Source organism: Patella vulgata, chromosome 9, assembly GCF_932274485.2.
Source record: "Patella vulgata chromosome 9, xgPatVulg1.2, whole genome shotgun sequence".
In the NCBI taxonomy this organism is placed as follows: Eukaryota; Metazoa; Mollusca; class Gastropoda; family Patellidae; genus Patella; species Patella vulgata.
In genome coordinates this window covers 11,797,943-11,818,439 of record NC_065887.2, presented here as the reverse complement: position 1 = coordinate 11,818,439, position 20,497 = coordinate 11,797,943, and the positions used below count along the sequence as shown (strand labels likewise).

Sequence of the window (20,497 nt, the reverse complement as noted above, 5' to 3'; positions counted from 1 at the left end):
TATATCAGAATAACTTGTGTCCTCTCCACTAGTATCTGTGCAGTTCATGTGTCAATGGATAACGGAATTTCGAAAAAAACGTTAATGCATTGGGAGAGAAGATGGGCGGCACCATGAAAAGTTCCATTGGGTATACCATTTCCCGGTGGGTCACACGGAGGGGCGGACTGTAGACGCCGCTGCTCCTTATTCCCCTGCCACCTTGTTTCTGTACCTGTTTATGGTTGATTAGAAGGTGGATACGTATGGAGCTGAACCAGGAATAGGCTCGGTGCACAACAGATGTAGTTACGCGAGGGGCAAAAACGTGGGGTGCACTTCACTGCTCCCCGTTGCTACACCGCCTAATATCTGCAAGAATTCACGCCCCAATAAATTCTCAATGTTTGCAGTTAAAACGGATGTAGCGCAGTCAATAAACCTGAATAAGCAAACACTCAAACCTATAAATCTTTGTTCAACGATTGTTAAACGACTTTCTGGATGTATATGTATATACTTGCAAAGTTCAATGACTCTTAAAACAGAATTCGAATTTAAAAGTTTTGTTTATAAATCGCATTAGTCGGGTATCGACCTTATCGACTTCATTAGTTTATAATGGCCTTTGAAAAGAGTCTAGTCAACCCATCGCATTCTCTTTATTGTGGACTAAATCTCGTGGGCGGGTTTCAAGTTCGTTGACTTCATGGACAAATTGGTTGATTCGTCGCTTAAGTTTAAAATGATATCAAAATTGTTTGATATGTAAAACAATACGAGTAGATAATGAACATTGATAAATGCATATTGTTCGGATTACTTTTATTCCCTGCTACACGACACCGTCGACCATATTGCACTAGTCACATATTATATAGATTAGTATCCGAATCGTTTGTTGAATCAAGGGGTAAACGACTGTTCCAGAAACCCAGTTCTACATACTGAAGTACTGTCCAACACAATTTGTTATAGCAAGTGTACGCCGTGTCGGCCATGTTTTCTTTTTTTTGACTCCATCCCTAAAAAGTTAATCCCTATTTAACCACTGTGGCCAAATGAAATGGGGTTTAACGTCCTACTGTTCTGTTCCGAACTGGGCTAATGAAGACCGGCATACAGTGTGCTATGAGGGAAATTTTGCCCGGACAGTGGCACTACGGCCTACTATTTTACGTGCACGCCAATGTGTACACGGGACCTCGGTTTTCGTCCCATCCGAACGACTAGACAGCTATCCTTGTGAGACCCTCCGTCCTGCATCACTGACAAGGGATAAACCACGCCGGAAAATCTTAATGAACTTTCTCGGCCAGAGACTTACCCATTTAGTCACCGTGACCCCTGTGGCCAAATAAAATAAAAATGACATGGAGTTTAACGTCCTACTGTTCTGCACCAACTGTGCTAATGAAGACCAGGATATGCCATGCAATGTGCAATGGGGGAAATTTTACCCGGGCAGCGGCACAATCGGTTACTCTTATATCGAATTCCAGGGGATCTTTTACGTGCACGCCAATGCATACACGAGACCTCGTTTTTTTCGTTCCATCCCAATGACTAGACAGCTGTCCTTGTCAGGCCCTCCGTCAAGCACCACTGACAAGGGGAAAGCCACGTCGGAAAATCCAGAGGAATAAACCTCATTTCATTTTTTTTTTTGTTTTTTGTTTTGTTTAGGATGGAATCTGCAATCCTTTTGTTGCGTGTTCGGTAAATCTGTGATTAGCCAGATAATGTTGTAATTCACATGGGATGGTTTATTGTTATTGCCTCTCTCTCTCTATATATATAACATGCGGGTCGTGGACATTGAACTCATGGCCCAACAGGCATTTTCAAGAAGGACGTCGAACATCTATGATTGAATGTTATAATGTCAGATGAGCTTCGGCCTTTACAGATGGCGTTGTACATTACGATATTGCAACTTACACAGTCCTATTCTGTAATATTACCCTGCAGATCCACCCACCCATTTCCTTTAATAAACTCGGAACAACAACAAATACAGCCATTTCACATTGTTTATTACTACACGTTGTTTTCAATAACCGTGTAATCTATACATTTCTAGAATTGTTTTAACAGCCAAGATTGAAATAAATCGATTTAATTCGAATTAGGCACATTACCAGACGAGATTCAGTTTCAAATTACATGATTGTTGACAACTCATATCGCCGTTATACATCTCGTTGTGTTTGTTACAAATCAATTCCACTGAGCTTTGGTTATGACATTTACAAATGATAAGACGGTTGAAAATGTTATGGAGGCGGTCCAGATTATTGCAACTTGTATGCAAGCTGTTGTACTATGGGAAAGGAGACCCGTATCGTTTTAGTGATTTTGAACGCATATCTTAAAAAACCCACCAAAATCACTTTATGTTTTAGAAGATGTACTGAGCATTAGATAGGATTACATAACACGACACCGACGTGGTTTCCCTTTGTCAGTGGATCGGATGGGACGAAAAATCGAGGTCCCGTGTATACATTGGCGTGCGCGTAAAAGATCCCTTGGCAGTTGGAATTCGATATAAGAGTAGGCCATAGTGCCGCTGCCCGGGCAAAATTTCCCTTATATCACACTGTATGGCGTAAGCCGTCTTCATTAGCCCTGTCGGGGCCCAATACACACACAGAGCAAAAAAGCAGACTTCGTATCATTTTACAAGATATGAAATAAATAAAGTGAAATGGGGTTGAACGTTCTACTTTTTCTGCACCGAATGGGCTAATTAAGACCGGCATACGGCATGCAGTGTGCTGGGGGCGCTACGGGCATCTCTTATTTCCAATTCCAACTGTCGCGGGACTTCGGTTTTCGGTCCTATCCCAACGACTAGACACTGTCCTTGCCAAACCTTCCGCCCTGCACCACTGACAAGGGGAAACCACGTCGGAGGAACTCTAGCACTCCTGGTTAGCCAGCCTGTTAATAACCATAAAACTTAAAGAGATTTTTAAGCGTGGTTTTCACTTGTCAGTAGCCAAGGACGGAAGGGCTGGCAAGGAACAGTATCTAGTCGTTCGGGTGGGTCGAAAAACAGAGCTGGAATTGGGTGAAGAGTTGGTACAGAAAAGGTAAATAATTAAGCTAGTGTATAACGTAAGGTGATTTTTTTTAAGCAATATTTTTTATTCAGGATGTCTAAATTGGATTAGGGAACAGGCTTAGCCTATGGAAACTCCCTCTCTCTTGTAAGGTGATTCATGAACATGAAGGAAATCCACGAGAAATTTCTCAAAATCTTACGAATCTTCGAAAACTGACCAAAGCAAACAATATTTATAAAGACTAACTTTCGGTGCGGAAGAAAATTCTCGAGAATATCAAGTTATCTAAGCCTGCCCATCAGCTCATGGATTCTTGGGCTATGTGACTTGAAGTGGTATCAGGTGTTCCGGAAGGAACATTCGATCCTACCCCTTGCACAACACCCATTGATTCCTTTAACTATTGGAATTTGGATCTTTTGAGTCAAACCCAATACCTATAGTTGTGTGACTATACGGACCTCGTGCAAAACAGGACGGCCAAAGAACAATATACCCATCCTGCTGTGAGGGCAGGGTCGGATTTACCTATTTCGTAGGTCCTTATAGGCCAAACTCATCACTGGATCCCAAAATTTATGGAAATGTTAGCATGTTTCAGTCAGGGTCAGATTTGCCTACTTGTTACTTGTGGGTCCTATGCTGAACTCATCAACCGGTCCCCAGATACCCCAGGGCTCTACTATGCCTATTGGTAAATTCGGCTGTCTGGGGACACGGTCAAAGGGCCTATATAAACATTTGATTAGGGTGAACAATGGCAGATATTCCAGACAACTAATTACTATATTCCAAAGGCTATCCTCTTATTTCATCTTTATTTCTATCATATTAACTAAGTGATAATTTAATTTTTATCTCATCATTGATGTTGCAAAACGACTGCCTTGATCAGCATTTTCGATTTTTATAATGATGGCTTATATAATACAATAATGTTGTTCTTAGTAATGATATAATATAACATGCTTGCTGTAGCCTGTGTGTTTGATCTTCAGGTCCGTAAATCAATCAATTTATTCTTCTGTATAAAAATATGATTTCTACATTCTAACTGTAGTCAGTCGATCAATCGGAGTTTATTTTCCTGGTCACGCGGAATACGGGGAATCGGGCCAAAGACACTAGATTGATGTTTAGCTTGGTTTTTCCCCAGTCTAAAGTTATAAAAGAGCTCACATTTCACATTGATTCTCAATCGATAAACTATCGTGCTATTGCCGAGCAGGTATATAAACCGTTAGTTAGTTATATCGTAACGTAGAATAGTATTTATGTACCGTGCGTAAAGACAAAGCATCATTCGTTCAAAACGACACCGAGTCATAGATTTATTGACAAAAGACTTCCTTCGAGATGTATAAGTATATTGGAGACACGTGGTAACGCACCTGCTTGGCACTTTTAAAGGTAAGTTCTTTATTCCTTGCTACTTTTACTTTCAGCGTTTAAAGGGCGCGCGCACTATACCTTTGTTTATTTATCTCATTTTACAAATTTTGGGCTTTGGAAGTAATAATTGCGATTTTAAAAAAGGTGTATTGTTGATGCACGTGCATAATTCGCGCTACCGGAGAATACTGATTGATTTCCAAAAATAAATGCACGGATTCGAACATTATAATTATCTGATCTTTGATGCATATGGTGGTCATGTTCAGAGTATGCTATCTGGAATATTTGCCAGTTGCACCTTGAATGACCTAGTAAGTAAATACACCCGACTTTTCACTATGGTTTTAGTTCAAACCTTTTGAAGTCCTTTTTTGCAATCCGTTGCGGTTGTGTCGATGACTTTTCAGCGTGATATTGTAATACAGGTTTTGTATTTCGTAATAGTTTTGAACTCTTGCGTGCGTTTACTATTATAGTAGTTTAATGAAATTACTCTTTTTAAGATGTTGTCAACAATGAAGTAAACGTGTTGGGTTATATAGAATTTATTTTAATGTCTTTGTTGTGTTGTATATTGTGTTGACATTACGTTCTTTTATTTCTTCAAACGGTTTCATGTTTCCAATAAAATATAGACCTATTAGACAATGTGACACGGTAAATTGTAGTATGTGGGTGAAGGACGACGCACAATAACAGTACGCGATGTAGATGAATTTTATTGCGGTTGTGATATTTGGGCTTTGTTTAATATTCCCAATAAAATATAGGTCAATTAGATAATATATAAAGGTAAATTGCAGTATATGGGTGAAGGACGCACAATAGAGCATTACGCGATATTGGGAAATTTGATTGTGGTTTTGAATTTGGTCTATGGGGTTTGTGTGGGTTTTTTTTCATACATTCGCGTTGGCCGCGATGTACCTCGGGAGTTTGTGGCGTGGTTCCCCATTGTGAGGTGTGAAGAATACAGGGCCTGGCATGGCCAGTTTCTAGTCGTTCGCATGGGACGAAAACCGAGGTCCCGTTATACATTGGCGTTCTTTAGCCCAGTCGGTGCAGACAGGGTTAGATCTATCTGACAAGGCCAACTTCAAGTTTGGTCAAAGGCCACGAGATGTAAACAGGGCTAACGCTAATCCCAACCCTAACCCAGGACCTAGTCCCAATGCTTACCCTAACCCTAACCTACAATCTCACCAACAATCACGTGACCTACCCTTATTTACATCTCAGGGACCTTGACGAAAATTGAGTTGGACTTGACAAATAGATGTAGCCCTTCTCCAGCTACAGAAGTCTCTGTGTGTAGGCTAGACGTGTCCAGTTACGTAGTACTAAGAAACAAACTTCTTACAAATGATACGTTATGAAATCTAGTTCAATCTGCAACACACCAAATGGTTTCCTCAGCGTGCTGTCGCAATTATAATACAACAAGCATTTAACTGACACCAAACGATGCCAGCGAGAAATGCCATGAACTGAAGCCTACGATGTTGTCTATGACGTCAATAATAATCTATGATACTCTCTCTGAGCGTGTCTATATTCTTACAGGCACAGTCTCACCATTTAGTAGGCTACGTGTGTCTTTATGTGTTTATATATGTTAAGGCGCCGATATTTAATCTGATTTAACCGTGTCTACAAAATGGGTAGGAATACCAGAAGTAGGCATAATTACCAGTCTCCAAAAATGCTAAAAATAGGATACAATTAATCTCTCTCTCTGTAGCCTACCTTATCGTCCTACACCTCAAAATTTTGAATATTCACCATTCAACACAAACTGGGTTAAAATATGGGCCTTTTATATTTTATTAAATCTTTGGCGCGCAATTTTTTTTTAGAAGTGCACGTGTCAATATGCGGGGAGAGGGCGGGGGTTAATATCCGGAGAAAACCCATTACCAGGTTTGGCAGGCGACTCTACTTCTTGTCACGTGGGGACCTGGGATCGAACTCATGACTTACATAGATGATTGGCCCTGAGTGACTAAATGAGTAAATGACCTAGTTGTATCGACTGGTGTGGAGATCATTTTTCTGTCAGGAATTGACTTGACTTAGCATAGCTTCCATTATTACAGCATGTCCTTGAATTACTTGTATGGACGATATATTAGTAGGCCTATTGATTATTGATCGATTATATAATACAATGTGAAATGAGTTTTTTTCTTAATTCATTAAGCCGTCGCGCGATGCCATTAAATTATGAACAGAGCCACTATACCGTTATAATAAAGTGCCTACTGATCGAGGCTACTGACCGCGCCACTTCCTTGTCAATCGGGTCAATGTGTGACCTACTTTCACGCCTCCCTCACTAATGCATGGTTCACAAAACATTATGCAAAGATTCGGAGTTATTGGAGCATAAATGCTTTATAGACGTTTACTTGCATGGTCGCAATACAATGGCAAAACAACAAACTTCGAATATATCGCTCAAATACATTAGAGGAATGTCATAGGGTGTCCCCACACTTCAAAGTTTTTTGAGTTACAAAGACGTAATAATGTTTACGCAGCGCACTGAGCAGCCACTGACGTCATCGTATTGCGTAAATGAATTACTTATCTTTAGTTTTACCGTCAAAACTCGAATTAATTTATGGTAACCAGACAGGTACGTATATTTTTGGGGTTTTTATTTGTTTACAACGGTGAAACAAAACATTTATATGAATTTATTGATGAAAATACAGATAAGGTCAAATACGAAAACATGTCTGCGGTTTCTATTAAGTCAGGCAAGTACAGTCAATTCACTGAAAATGGCCGTAAAGAGTGCGTGGGTGGGGGGCGAAATTTAAACGCTGTCAGCTGTCATTTTCTTTGATACCAAAGTAATTAAAGGTCCAGTTAGAAGGTAGATATATTTGTCATCATATTTGAACAACATAACTTTGAAAATAGGTCGTAGTGACATGTAAAACCACCTTTGAAAAACTGACACCTGCCTGTCTGGCTCGAATTTTGAGCTCCAAATGAAGTTTATTACAGTTTAGACAGGGACTTGCGTTCGCTGTAAAGTTTTTTAAGCATGTAATTTATGTAAGCAGTAGATTTAGATTACATTGTTATGGTAATATATATGAACACTATAATTTTTAACCTTCCAAACCAAATGGAGAGGTCATGTTGGGGTCTTAAATTAGGCTTTGCCTGTTCCCAAAACCTATTATATTCCAAAATGATATATATGAATACAAAAATTGTTTTAAAAACAAAGAGGAGAGAGTCATTGTTATATTAAAGAGGCAATGACAATATTTTTTTCCGATCAAGCCCAGCAGATTATTTCATTAGTGGCATACTAAACTTTCGAAAGATGCCAGTTAGAAATGGTTCCACTAAGCTTCTCTACTACTGATCAATGTCTTCAGGCATGCCTCCAGCAACATGTACACGTGCATGGTTCTAATGTTTTGTAATCATTTGATTACAGAAAAGTTACTGGCCTGTAACTCCCTTAAAGTAGCTAAGTCTCTAACTCAATATCATCCAAAATCTTCAACATTGAAAACACGATTTATTTGTCAAATTAAATCAACATTGATGTTGTGGTCTTACCGGAAAAAGATGGGCTTTTGATATCCAATATTTAAGACAAAATAAACATTTTACCATTGGTACTTACCATTGGTACATGAATCGTGTACCATAATGCGCTTCAGCCCCAGTTGTATCAAGAGACTCGAGGGACGAGGCTAGACACATTGCACCAAATCAAACGGCGTATGTAGACTGGAATAACCAGATGCTAGAAATTTGCACTCGCTTGAGACTGCTGGCTTATTTCGCCGAACATTACTGATTTGAAATTGGAGTAAAAACGGAAACCATTGAATGTAAATCAGTTTATATACCTTCATATTACAGTATTATATGCGTTGCGACCCACTTTTGTCAATTTCTAGGTCCCAAATATTAGCGATTTAGCTCCTTTAATTTCCAATTAAACTGTCCACAAAGTCCACTGCACATATCGAATCCCCGGTTGTACATGGCAAGGAGTATGGTCGCCTGTCCAACCTCGTGGCTTTTCTCCGGGTCCTCCGGTTTCCTCCCACTGCTAAAGACACCTACGCGCAAGCTAATTATGTAAATAAAATTAAACCATATATTAGTCCCGAAATGACCTAGTTTGTGTCGAGTGGACGTTAAACCCAATTTCTCTCTCTCTCTCTCTCTCTTTCCACTGCACATAGCTGAACATATAATAAACCAATTCTCATTGAAATAGAGATGATACCGTACCGCATAATTATGTGATTTGATAAAATCTATCGGCTACAAGATATTTTGTTCCTTTTCCAATATAAGCTTCCGAATAAAAATTAGCGTGCGCACGATGTCGCATGTGATGAAGCATCATATTCTATATATGGCGTCCATGCTCCTATTTAGAAGATTCTAATATAGTATTTAGTTATAGTAATCAAATCCTTGTAAAGAAATCGATGGATGGGGCTGTGCAACACAATATCTGGCGATATTTCTTGTGTTTATTCCCTATTACATGCCTAAAATAATACAGCAATACAATATAATACAATATACAGCATAGGTGAGAAAACCCATTTGTTTAGAATACATGCCAACAGAAAATTATTTCTTGACTTATTTTGAATTGGATTTTAAACTTAATCCAAAATATCTATTATTGAATCTTTCCCCACCATTGACATTGTTTTTCTTTGAATTGCATCATAAGAGTTTGGGAGCCACGGTGGCTAGGTGGGTAAGGCGCTGGCTCGCTAGCCTGGAGGTCGGGTGTTCGATCCCTGCATTGGTCGAGAACTAGCAAGTTCATCCAGATTTTCCGACATGGTTTCCCCTTGTCAGTGATGCAGGATGGAGAACCTGACAAGTACAGCTGTCTAGTCCTTCGGATGAGACGAAAAACCAAGGTCCCGTGTAAACATTGGAATGCATGTAAAAGATCCTTTGGCAGTTAGAATTCGATATAAGAGTAGGCGATAGTGCCGCTGCCCGGACAAAATTTCCCTCATAGCACACTGTATGGCGTATGCCCGTCTTCATTAGCCCAGTATAGGAGCAGAACAGTAGGACGTTAAACCCCATTTCATTTCATTTCATTTGTATTGCATCAAAATTTGAATTGAGCAATCGTCTAAAGTTGTCGGTTTAATCTGTCATGAAATTAGATTGTACTAATTGTCAATCGATATGGAGTGTTTTGAGTTACACTTAAAAATAGACTTTTCTGTATATTGCATTATGTGTATTGTACTATGTTGAAATATACCAAGGCGCTGCAATGCTGCTCTGACTCAACATCTCTTGAGCCTATGTTTCACTGTAAAAATGGGGGGTTGGGTAGCCGTATGGTTTAACGCATACGCGTTGCATCACAAGGTCTGTCATTGAGTCAAGTGGCATAGTTTCGATTCTCTGCTTGTACGTGACAAGTTTTGTTAACTTTCTAACCTCGCAGGTTTTCTCTGGGTCTTCCAGTTTTCTCCCACTGCTAAAGATCAGTAGGCGCAAGCAAATTATTGAAATAACATTTAACTAAGTTAGTCCCAAAATGACCTAGTTTGTGTTGAGTGGACTTAAAACCCAATTTCACTCTCTCTCTCTCTCTCTCTCTTTCATTATAAAGAAACAGTCTCTGTGCAGTCTGGGGGGTTGGATGGCCGAATAGTTAGTAGCACGGGCACGCTGTATCATAAGGTCTGTCATTGAGACACCTGGTGTGGTTTCGATTCCCCAGTTGTACGTGACAAGGAGTAGGGTCACCTTTCTAACCTCGTGTGTTTTCTCCGGGTCCTCCGGTTTCTTCCCACTGCTAAAGACCCCTACGCGCGAGCGAATTATTGAAATAAAATTGAACCATATGTTAATCTGGAAATGACCTAGTTTGTGTCGAGTGGACGTTAAACCTCATTTCTCTCTCTCTCTCTCTCAGTCTGTGGGTTGTACATGTATTTGATTTTCTTGTGTTGGTAATTGTCCAGCCTACAGTCATGCATTCTCTATCCCTAGTGGTATCGTTCCATTCTACTCCACTACCCCCTGGCTCCGTCCACGGGGGAGATACAGGCAAATTATCTGCCCTTGATACTTCTGCTATTTTTATCGACCAATCAAGGGAAGTAATTCGCATTTTATTGAAACTAAGAATATTGTGGTGAACGCAATCTATGACGCTAAGACAGGTATGTAAACTGTTTTTTGATTGGTTCATAGAATCAAGCTACGATCAAGGGAAGATAATTTGAATTCATGAAAACCCTGTGAATGGACCCAGAGTTTAGTGGAGTAGAATGGAACGATTCCACTGGGGATAACTGAGGATGATGGTCATGCCCCAAAATTACATTTTAGCAGCACATTTCAGTCAAATCAGTGTATGATTTTGTTTTGACAAAATTTTGGGTAACAATGTGCCTCTGTGTTCTGGTTGGTGTGAAGGATTAGCCAATGAAATTGACTGTTGTGGCAAGTTCTTGGATGGAACTGTGGGTAAACATTTGCAGTGAAGACAAATCAAAAGTTGTATTTCGAAATACCTTCTTGAAACATCAACGCTGATTGGTTAATCAAATGTCTGATGTCATAGGGTCAAAAGCCGCTTGTGAAGACAAATCAAAAGTTGTATTTTGAAATACCTACTTGAAACATCAACGCTGATTGGTTAATCAAATGTCTGACATAGGGTCAAAAGCTGCGTGTATAACCTCTGAGGCCGCCTCTCACTACAACTGGTCAGATCTTCATGTAGTGGAGGCCATTGAAAGTATAAAAAATGAAACGAAATATAGATCTGTATTTCAGTCAGACTGGGGTTAACATCCTACTTTTCGGTACTAACCGGCCAATGAAGACGGGCATACGCCATGCAGTGTGTTATGTGGGAAATTTATGCTAAAGGTGCTACAAAGTCAGGGTTCCAAAATAGGCCGTATATAGATGAGTTTTTAAAGTGAATGTTTCTATGCTGGATGAGGTAACCAATTCCACAGGACAGGCACAATTTGAACACAAGTTCTGTATCCAAATGATTTGAGTTTATATTTTGGAATTCTAAGGTGTTCTTTTTGAGAACAGAGTACACATCAAGGAAAATACATGTTCCTGAAGCAAAGACCGCGAGTTTTACAACATCTAACTTGATAAGATGTACGTAGTTACAGGTAAGGCGAGATCAAGCCTTCTATTGAAGATGAGGAAAATATGGTGATAAAAGATCTGCTATATAGGGAGGCATGTTTTCATGTAAACACTTAAACACAAGGTACAAGAGCTTAAAATCTGTTCTTGATTTAATTGTTTGGCAATGAAGTTCTTGGATGTGCGACCATTTAGCAGTAAAAACTAGCCCAGTTTACTGGGTGGGGACTGAAAAAGTTGTGACAAGTTGTCAATGGGCCCATTCCTTAACGTACAGGGCGAGTGGAACAAGAAGTTACATTTAGAGCTGAACTGCGTTTCCACCTACTCTTCACCAAATTCCAACTGTTGAGTGCCCTTTTACATGTACACATACGCTAACATATACAGAGAACCTCACTTTTTCATCTTTTCCGAATGCTGTTTATTCCTGGTGGGGGTGCGGATGAGGTCATGGTGGCTAAGTGGGTAAAGTTCACCCAGATTTTCCGTCGTGGTTCCCCCTTGTCAGTGATGCAGAACGGAGGACCTGACAAGGACAGCTGTCTAGTCATTCGGATGATACAGAAAACCGAGGTCCTGTGTACACATTGATGTGAACGTAAAAGATCCCTTGACAGTTGGAATTGGATATAAGAGTAGGCCGTAGTGCTGCTGTCCGGGCAAAATTTCCCTCATAGCACACTGTATGGCGTTTGCCCGTTTTCATTAGCCCAGTTCGGAGCAAAACAGTAGGACGTTAAACCCCTTTGTATTTCATTTCAGTTTATTCCCAGGCCTGAGTCCTAGATCCTGAGGCACTTTCTCGGCCGACCTGGATTGATAGTGAGTCACAGTGGCTCCAAAAATAAAACCTATAAATATAAATTTTATCCCATGTCAAGGATGCAGGAGGAAGGTCCTAGCAAAAACATTGGTAAAAATGGCCAGTAAGTAGTCGATACCGATAGATGTATACACGGTAACACAATTGTCAGTCGATATCGATGTTGTGACCGATGATTGACTTATTTCTAATCATGCATTAGTTGGTCTTCTAGTCTCTGTAGAGTATGTGGAAAGTCATTGTCTGAGCAAAAGTCACCATCCGCAGATGTAACAATGTTAAGTCAACATTATCCCGTTGCAGGTCTTCACATTTTAAGGGCAATCACCACTCTCGATGACACAAACCCATTTAAATTCAATGCTTTGCTTTATGGTCTACCACACTGGCAGCTGAGGATGCTTAAGTGTGTGTTAAGAATGTTCCAGTTCATCCTATCAGAACAGGGAAAAGGGACCACATTAAACCATCGATAAGAAACATCCACTGACTTTGCAGCTTCCTTTATCTAGAATTCTCTACATATAGACATCAAAGAATCAAAATATGTGTGCTCGACTGTGAATAGACAAAACTGACATACATTTTAATAATTTGATGTGGTGGGGTGGGGGGTCTCTTATTTCTATAATTAAATGTGGTCTGATTCCTTTTTAATAGCAGTGTGCTAAATTGAGTTGTTTCCCTTGAGAAAAAAAAAAGGCCTTAGTCTTAAGGGATTCTGGTGTTGGGTGAACTTGTTTATGATGGACTGCTGATAACTAATTAAATCCAGGACAATCCTACGGAAATACACCCCAACACAACAATACGATATCGGTACTAACAATGTCAACTTAAGCTCTGTTTGATTGATGGCTATCTTATTGTTAACACTACAGATTTCATTCTAAGTGATTATATTTGTAATTTGATAAAACAAGGACTTAAAATTCATTCCATTTTATTTATTTCTAATTTGACATTTTATGAACATGCAATGGATCAAATCACTGTTTTCTAGGGATTTTATTTAGTTCTATTTCCTCTAATCTGATTGATTACTTTCAACAAAAATTAAAATACATAGCCTTTTCCTTCCTACAAAAGTATCTTACGTAGGCCCACAGGGTTAATTTAAAAATACTATCCCACATACAAATGGTGTCATTTGATGATATATTTGAATAAAACATATTTCAACCAATTTATCCTTTAAAATTTAAAATCCTACTCAAAACATTTTAATGGAATGCACAGTAGCCCAATATATTTTAAGCTTCCTTGTTTGTCTCGTGACATAACTGAGGGAGCAGCCATTTTCGACTGTCCATTTACAATAAATATCAAAGCGTAAAAAAATTCTGGAATTATCCTCTACCCATTCCTTATTCTGCCATTTAAAGGTCTTTTTTTATGTTTGGGGGATGGGTGGATGGCCTGCCGAATGGTTAGCACATGCACGCTGTATCATAAGGTCTGTCATTGAGTCAACTGGCGTTTGGATTCCCCAGTTGTATGTGACAGGGAGTAGGGTCGCCTGTCTAACCTCTACGCGCAAGCGAATTATTGAAATAAAATTTAACCATGTTTTAGTCCCGAAATGACCTAGTTTATGTCGTGAGGTTAAACTCCATTTCTCTCTCTCTCTCTCTCTCTCTCTCTCTCGCTCTCTCTCTCTCTCGTTTTTTTTCCACTGTAAGAGAAATATCCTTTGATCCTAATACACTCATTTTGTATGTTGCGGTCTGTGTACACCCATTGTATTATGCCGTCTGTCCGTCCATCATCCACAATTGTCTTATAAATGTTCTACAGTCAGTTACCATTGCGCTAGTACAGCCTCTGATATAGTTTTATAAATGGTCGGTGAATGATGGGACATTATATATTTATTTCTGGACATTCATGTATCCGCTCCATGGGAAAAAATACATGGTAGTTGTCAAATATTTAAAAAATACGCATTTGTTGCTAAAACCATTGAATTTTGCATCAACAGATTGTGTTATTTTAAAGAGATCGTCTAGTTTTAACTACTAGAACCCACTTTATTAGCTCACCGGGGATTGGATGGCCGATCATAAGGTCTATCTTAGAGTCAAGTAGCGTGGTTTCGATCAACAACTTGTACTTGAATATGGTCTCCTGTTCAACCCTTTTTTTTGTTTTTCTTGTTTCCTCCCACAGCTATATAGTCTCCATGACCAGCGAGGAAATTAATGAAATGTTTAAAGGAAGAGTGATTACGTCCTTTGAGCCTCCTGTTTTTTTTAAAGATGTTTAGTGGGTGTTAAATACTGAATCTATTTATACATGCATTGTGGGTTGTTTGCTAATGTGGATTTGATTTTGTGTTAATTGACTTGTTTTCGAAGTTAGATTGTGTACCTGAAAATCGCTATTTTTGATCACCATTTTCAAAAATAGACAATACTTTGTTTTCCAACTTGCTGTTCAAATAATGTTGTTTTGGCTCAGCAAATATGTGTTTCTGGTAGTTTGAATTGTCTTTAGATATGTTCACTCGTGTGTATACGGTCATTTTGTTTATTTTCAACATTTGGGGGGTTAGTTTGGCGTCTGCTGGTCAGACGAACATGTCATCCGAGCAAATCAATCCACCGTTTTCTTTATAACAAATTTGGAAATAGAGCAGGACAATGATAGATTCTCTGCGGTTTTTTTCCCAATCTGTTATTGAACGATTATATTATTCCTGAAAATATCCAATTCCATAAATTTCTAATCTGCAGTTCAACAGTTTTAATGCAACGTTCCCTTGAACTTCATTACGGTAATCTGTTTGAACTTAAAAGCATCTTTATATCTGAAAGTCAAATATTTTAAATGGCATACCAAAATTATTAAAGGCTTTAGTTGCCTAATAAGCCCACAATAAATTAAGAAAATAAGTATACTATTACAAAGTATCAAGGGGGATTGGGTGGCCGAATGGTTAGCATGTGTGCGCTGTATCATATTCATACGGTCTGTCATTGAGTCAACTGGTGGGGTTTCTATTCCCCGGTTGTACGTGACAAGGAGTAGGGTCGCCGGTCCAACCTCGTGGGTTTTTCTCCGGGTCCTCTGGTTTCCTCCCACTGCTAAAGACCCCTACGCGCAAACGAATTATTGAAATAAAATATTGAACCATGTGTTAGTCCCAAAATGACCTAGTTTGTGTTGAGTGGTTAAACTGAAACTCCATTTGTCTCTCACAAAGCATCAACCACTGTTTAGTTAGACAGCTACTGGGAAAGATACCCATAGATTTTTTCCTTTGGCTTCCAAAATCCAAGTAGAACATTGCTTCTTTCCACCTGTAAGTCAAAGGAGTAATGACGCTGGCAGTTTCGAGAGTAATTTATATTTTTGATACCGTATCTTAATTCACAGACATAATGATTGAATTGTGAATTATATTATCTTAGCCACGTGGTCCCAGATTTTCTAAGAGCTGGCTGCTCTTGCTATAATAGTTTAAAAATAGATTACAAAATAGTTTAAAAATTGATTATAAATATTGAATATATTGAAAATTTCAGTCAAATTACATTTATTCTGAGTAAAGTTATGAATGTTTGAAGTTTTGACAAGTAATGGCTCAAATTATTTTGATTGTCAGTACAATAATAAACAAAAGTCTTGATTTCCATTTTGATATTTTGCCAAAGATATAGCAGACATTTTTTAATCCACTTAATATCTCAGACATCCATTTGTCTAGAGAGTTGAAAATGGGCTTGTCATGTGAATAAATGTCTAAATAGTAATTTATATACATGTAGCATGTAAAGCTACATGTAGCATGAAAAAAGACCTGCAAAAAGCAGATTTAGTTCTTAGTGGTACATAATGTATTTTTAAGTTAATCGATGAGTGATTAAGGCCTTTGTCAAACAATATTTAAAGATTCAAACGTCTGGCCCCAGAGTTCACAAAGCATTTTCAGACTTAAGTTAAGAATTTACTAAAAAAACGTTCACCTTATTTTAATTAGACTATAGCCCGTTCATAAAATTGTTGTTGTTTTGTGCAAAGTTTTGTGTTTCTAGATCAAAGGTATTTCTCATAAACTGATTGAAAGTTGAGTAAATTCGTAACTTAAGTTTGAAAGTGCTTTGTGAATTTGGGGCCTGAACTTATATGTAATGGTACTGTAAATTTCATTCCAATAAACGTTAACCTTTTGACCCATGTACCTGTTTAGGGAACTATTTTGAACTTTCTGCAAGAGAAAATATAGTAGAACAAATGAACAACAACCAAACAAGACTGAAATGACCTGTTGGTGTTTGACAAACACTGAATGTGGACACCGACTTGTTAATCTCTTGAAAGTCTTCTTAAACACTGGATCAGTTTATTCATTTCTTCCAGTAGACTGTTTTATATTTAAAGAAACATTACTGCTTCAGAGGTCTTCACTTGTTGGTCAAAAAACCAAAACAGCTTTTGATTTATTGGGATTTATAACACTAGATACATTGTATATCCAGTGCTAGATTTAGGTATGACCCAATCTACCACAAAACTGACGATGACAGGTGTTTAATACTACAGTGCATATAAGGAAGGCTTGTGACAGTGTCAAAAACCTTGACCCAAGGCCCTCTTCATCTTAGGGCCTTAGACTTCAGCTTGTCGAGTCTATAACTAAATCCGGCATTGCATGCATACCATTATGTTTGGGTGTTTTTAAATTTAAGGAGTTTAATAATGCTCATTCAAAACATCTTACTTTAAGCAGGTCAGTGCTTGTGCTTTCAACAATCACATGCAGGTGAGTCTAAAATTATTTTAAGCACAGCACCATTCATGTATTTTGTTCCAAGTTAAAGATACATTATTCAAGAGCTAAACTTGCCTATTGCAGGCCTTTCCTTAGGTCTTTTATGTTATAAATAAAATAAAACCAAGTACGAACAATCCAAACCATTAGACAAAATTCAAAGTCCTAAAAAAACGGTATAGGCAAAATAGTGTAATAAGGCAAAATAGTGTAATCAGCATATGGACTGTTCACCGTGTACAAAATACATGTTATATAATTTATTAATTAGACATTATTGACATAACAGGACCATAATCAACTCTTGATGCCATCGGATGCTCGAAATTTGAACTAGATTAGAACGGTTTGACCATTTAATGATTTAACATGACAAGACCATATTCAACTTTCGGTGGCATCAGATGACCATGGTTTTAAGTAGATTAGAACGGTTCAACCGTTTAATGATTTAATTTAAAAAGTGAGGCTCAGACTGTACCAGTACTGTGGTTACGATGATATGTACACATCTTGTCCAAACTACAGTGATAACATGGCTCAGAGTAAAGTAATTTGAATGAAATTTTCAATATATTCATTTTACATTATCTATTTTTGAACTACATGTATTATAGCATGAATGGCCAGCTCTTTATCTACATGTACATATACCTTACGTAATGTATCTTTAAATATATTTCTTTTCTTAAAGATGCATTATGTAAGTTTTACCTATGTAATAGTTCAAAAATAGATAATGAAAAATGAATGAATTGAAAATTTCTTTTAAATTACTCTATACTGAACGAAGTTGTGACTTCTAAAAGATATAGCGTAGATCGTTCATTATCGTAGCAACATTACGGTACTTGACAAACGAGACTTAGCCTCGATTGTTTGAATACCTCTAAATCTCGGCCATCCGATGGTTTAGAGAGTTGACTAAGGCATTTCATGTTAATAAATGTCTACATAATAATTTATATAACATATAACATATAACATCTGCATTAAGCAGATTTTAATGCTGCTCAAGACATCAGTCTGACGGTATTAGTCTAAGATAGTGATGTGACTTTTAACTTACCTTATTTAATTAACTTATTTAATTCTCATCTTTTAGTTTTATTAGTAACAAAAATAACATAATCTAACCAAGTTAAATGTACTTACATGTTAATCTGGTTGGATTTTTAAATTTTGATGAGATTGAGACAATAAGCATCCGCTAGAAGGCTTTGAAATTATAAATATAGAAAGTCTTATTAACAATGTAATTTCTTTTACAGGAATTAAATTATGTTTGATACATTAAACATTATTATCTTCTTATATATTTATTAATTATAAATAATATTCATGAACTAATGATTTGAGTTTGGGTTTATGATTAATTTGTTTGTTTAAAAATCGCAAACAAAAAATGAGTTGTTCGAAATCTTTATACAAAGTTATGGGAATTATTTCTCAATTGAATTAAAATGAATGTCAATTGATCTAGTTAAACATGAATTATGTTAAGAGCTAAACCTGCTGATTGCAGGTCTATGTTAGTGTTATATAAATTATTATTTAGACATTTATTCACATACAAGCCTATAATCAACTCTCTAGAACATCGGATGGCAGAGATTTAAACGGATTGAAACACGGTCATCTTTTAATGATTTAATTAAAAAATGGTGAATCGAAATTAAAAAAAAAATCTATACCACATCTTGTGAAAACTTCATACAGTGATAACTTCGCTTAGAATAAAGTAATTTGAATGAAATTTTCAATATTCATGTTACATTATCTATTTTTAAACTATTATAGGAAGAACAGCCAGCACTTTTATATATTAGTTTTAATGATACATGTATATGTATTTCTTGAATGGTTGCAATCCTAAGCCTGGGACTGATGTCGTATATCTAGGCTTTCTTATCGGGTAACTTTAATTTGAGTTGAGATGAAATAAGTTTTGTGGTTAGAACCTGTGACTTAATAATAATGCTTGTAGGAAATTACATATATTTAAATGTGTTGAGTCTGTTAAAACAGAATATTCAACAATTGCCACCAGAGGCAATTTTTATTTGCAGATTATTAATTTATTTCTTCTGCATTTACTGTCTTCACAAGTATATAAGTGACACTTGGAGTAAGAATAATCTTGATGCTTGCATCTAATGCAAACATGTATCAGATCATCTGAGACTGTTAGGCTATTCAGACAAGAGTACTATAAACATTCGCTAGACAAATCATTCTGTTTTAACACAGTCTGATTAAAACACAGATCCTATTTCATTTCGTTTTTTTATAGTTCAAAATTTTGTTTTACTTGTCTTTACTACACTAGGATCTGGAAGAGTTGTTATATAACCCGCGTTCTGGATGATGTGAGCGGTGATACAAACGGCTTTTGACCCTGTCATATCAGACATTTGATGAACCAATCAGTGTTGATGTTTCCAGTAGAATACCCACAGTTCCGTGCATCGCACGCCAAGAAAATTGCTGCAACAGACTGTTTCATTAGCGAATCCCTCACATAAACCAGAACGTGGGTTATATATATAACAATTCTACCAGATCCTACCAGGATCTGTGTTTAATCCGATTGAATTCTCGTTTTCCAAACTTCAATTACATGTATGTTGATGGTCCTTGGTCTTGTACGCCATACAGTGTGCTATGAGGGAAATTTTGCTCGGACAGCGGCACTACAGCCTACTCGTATATCGAATTCCAACTGTCAAGGGATCTTTTACGTGCATTCCAATGTATACATGGGACCTCGGTTTTTGGTCCCATCCCCACAACTAGACAGCTGTCCTTGTCAGGCCCTCCGTCCTTCATCTCTGACAAGGGGGAACCACGCCGGAAAATCTGGATGAACTTTCTCAGCCAATGCAGGGATCGAACACCCGACCTCCAGGCTAGCGAGCCAGCGTCTTACCCACTTAGCCATCGTGATCCGCTGACCGTTCTTGCTATAATATACTTCAAATAACTTTATTCTGAGAAAATAATAAAATTACTAATGCTCTATCATGAGGGGGTGTTGGGTGTCTGAATGGTTTAACACATGTGCTTTAGATCATAAGGTCTGTCATTGAGTCATGTGGCATGGTTTTGAAGGAGTAGGGTCACCTATCCAATCTTGTTGGTTTTCTCTGGGTCCTTCTGTTATATACATAATATAAGACCCCTATGCGCAAGCAAATTATTGAAATAAAATTAAACTCTATTTTAGTCCCGAAATGACCTAGTTTCTGTGGAATGGGTGTTAAGCCCCACTTCTCTCTCTCTGTTTCATTCCACTGAATA

The 20,497-nt window shown here is 37.8% G+C and overlaps 1 protein-coding gene across 1 annotated transcript in view; it reads left to right on the top strand.

The window, feature by feature from the left end:
• The first annotated feature begins 7,181 nt into the window (after positions 1–7,181).
• Positions 7,182–20,497, top strand: part of LOC126832383 (zinc finger protein 777) — a 49,551-nt gene continuing 36,235 nt past the window's right edge. Inside the window, exon 1 of the mRNA XM_050563136.2 lies at positions 7,182–7,326. The gene's annotated coding sequence lies outside the window, so the exon portion shown is untranslated. The remainder of the gene's footprint in view (positions 7,327–20,497) is intronic.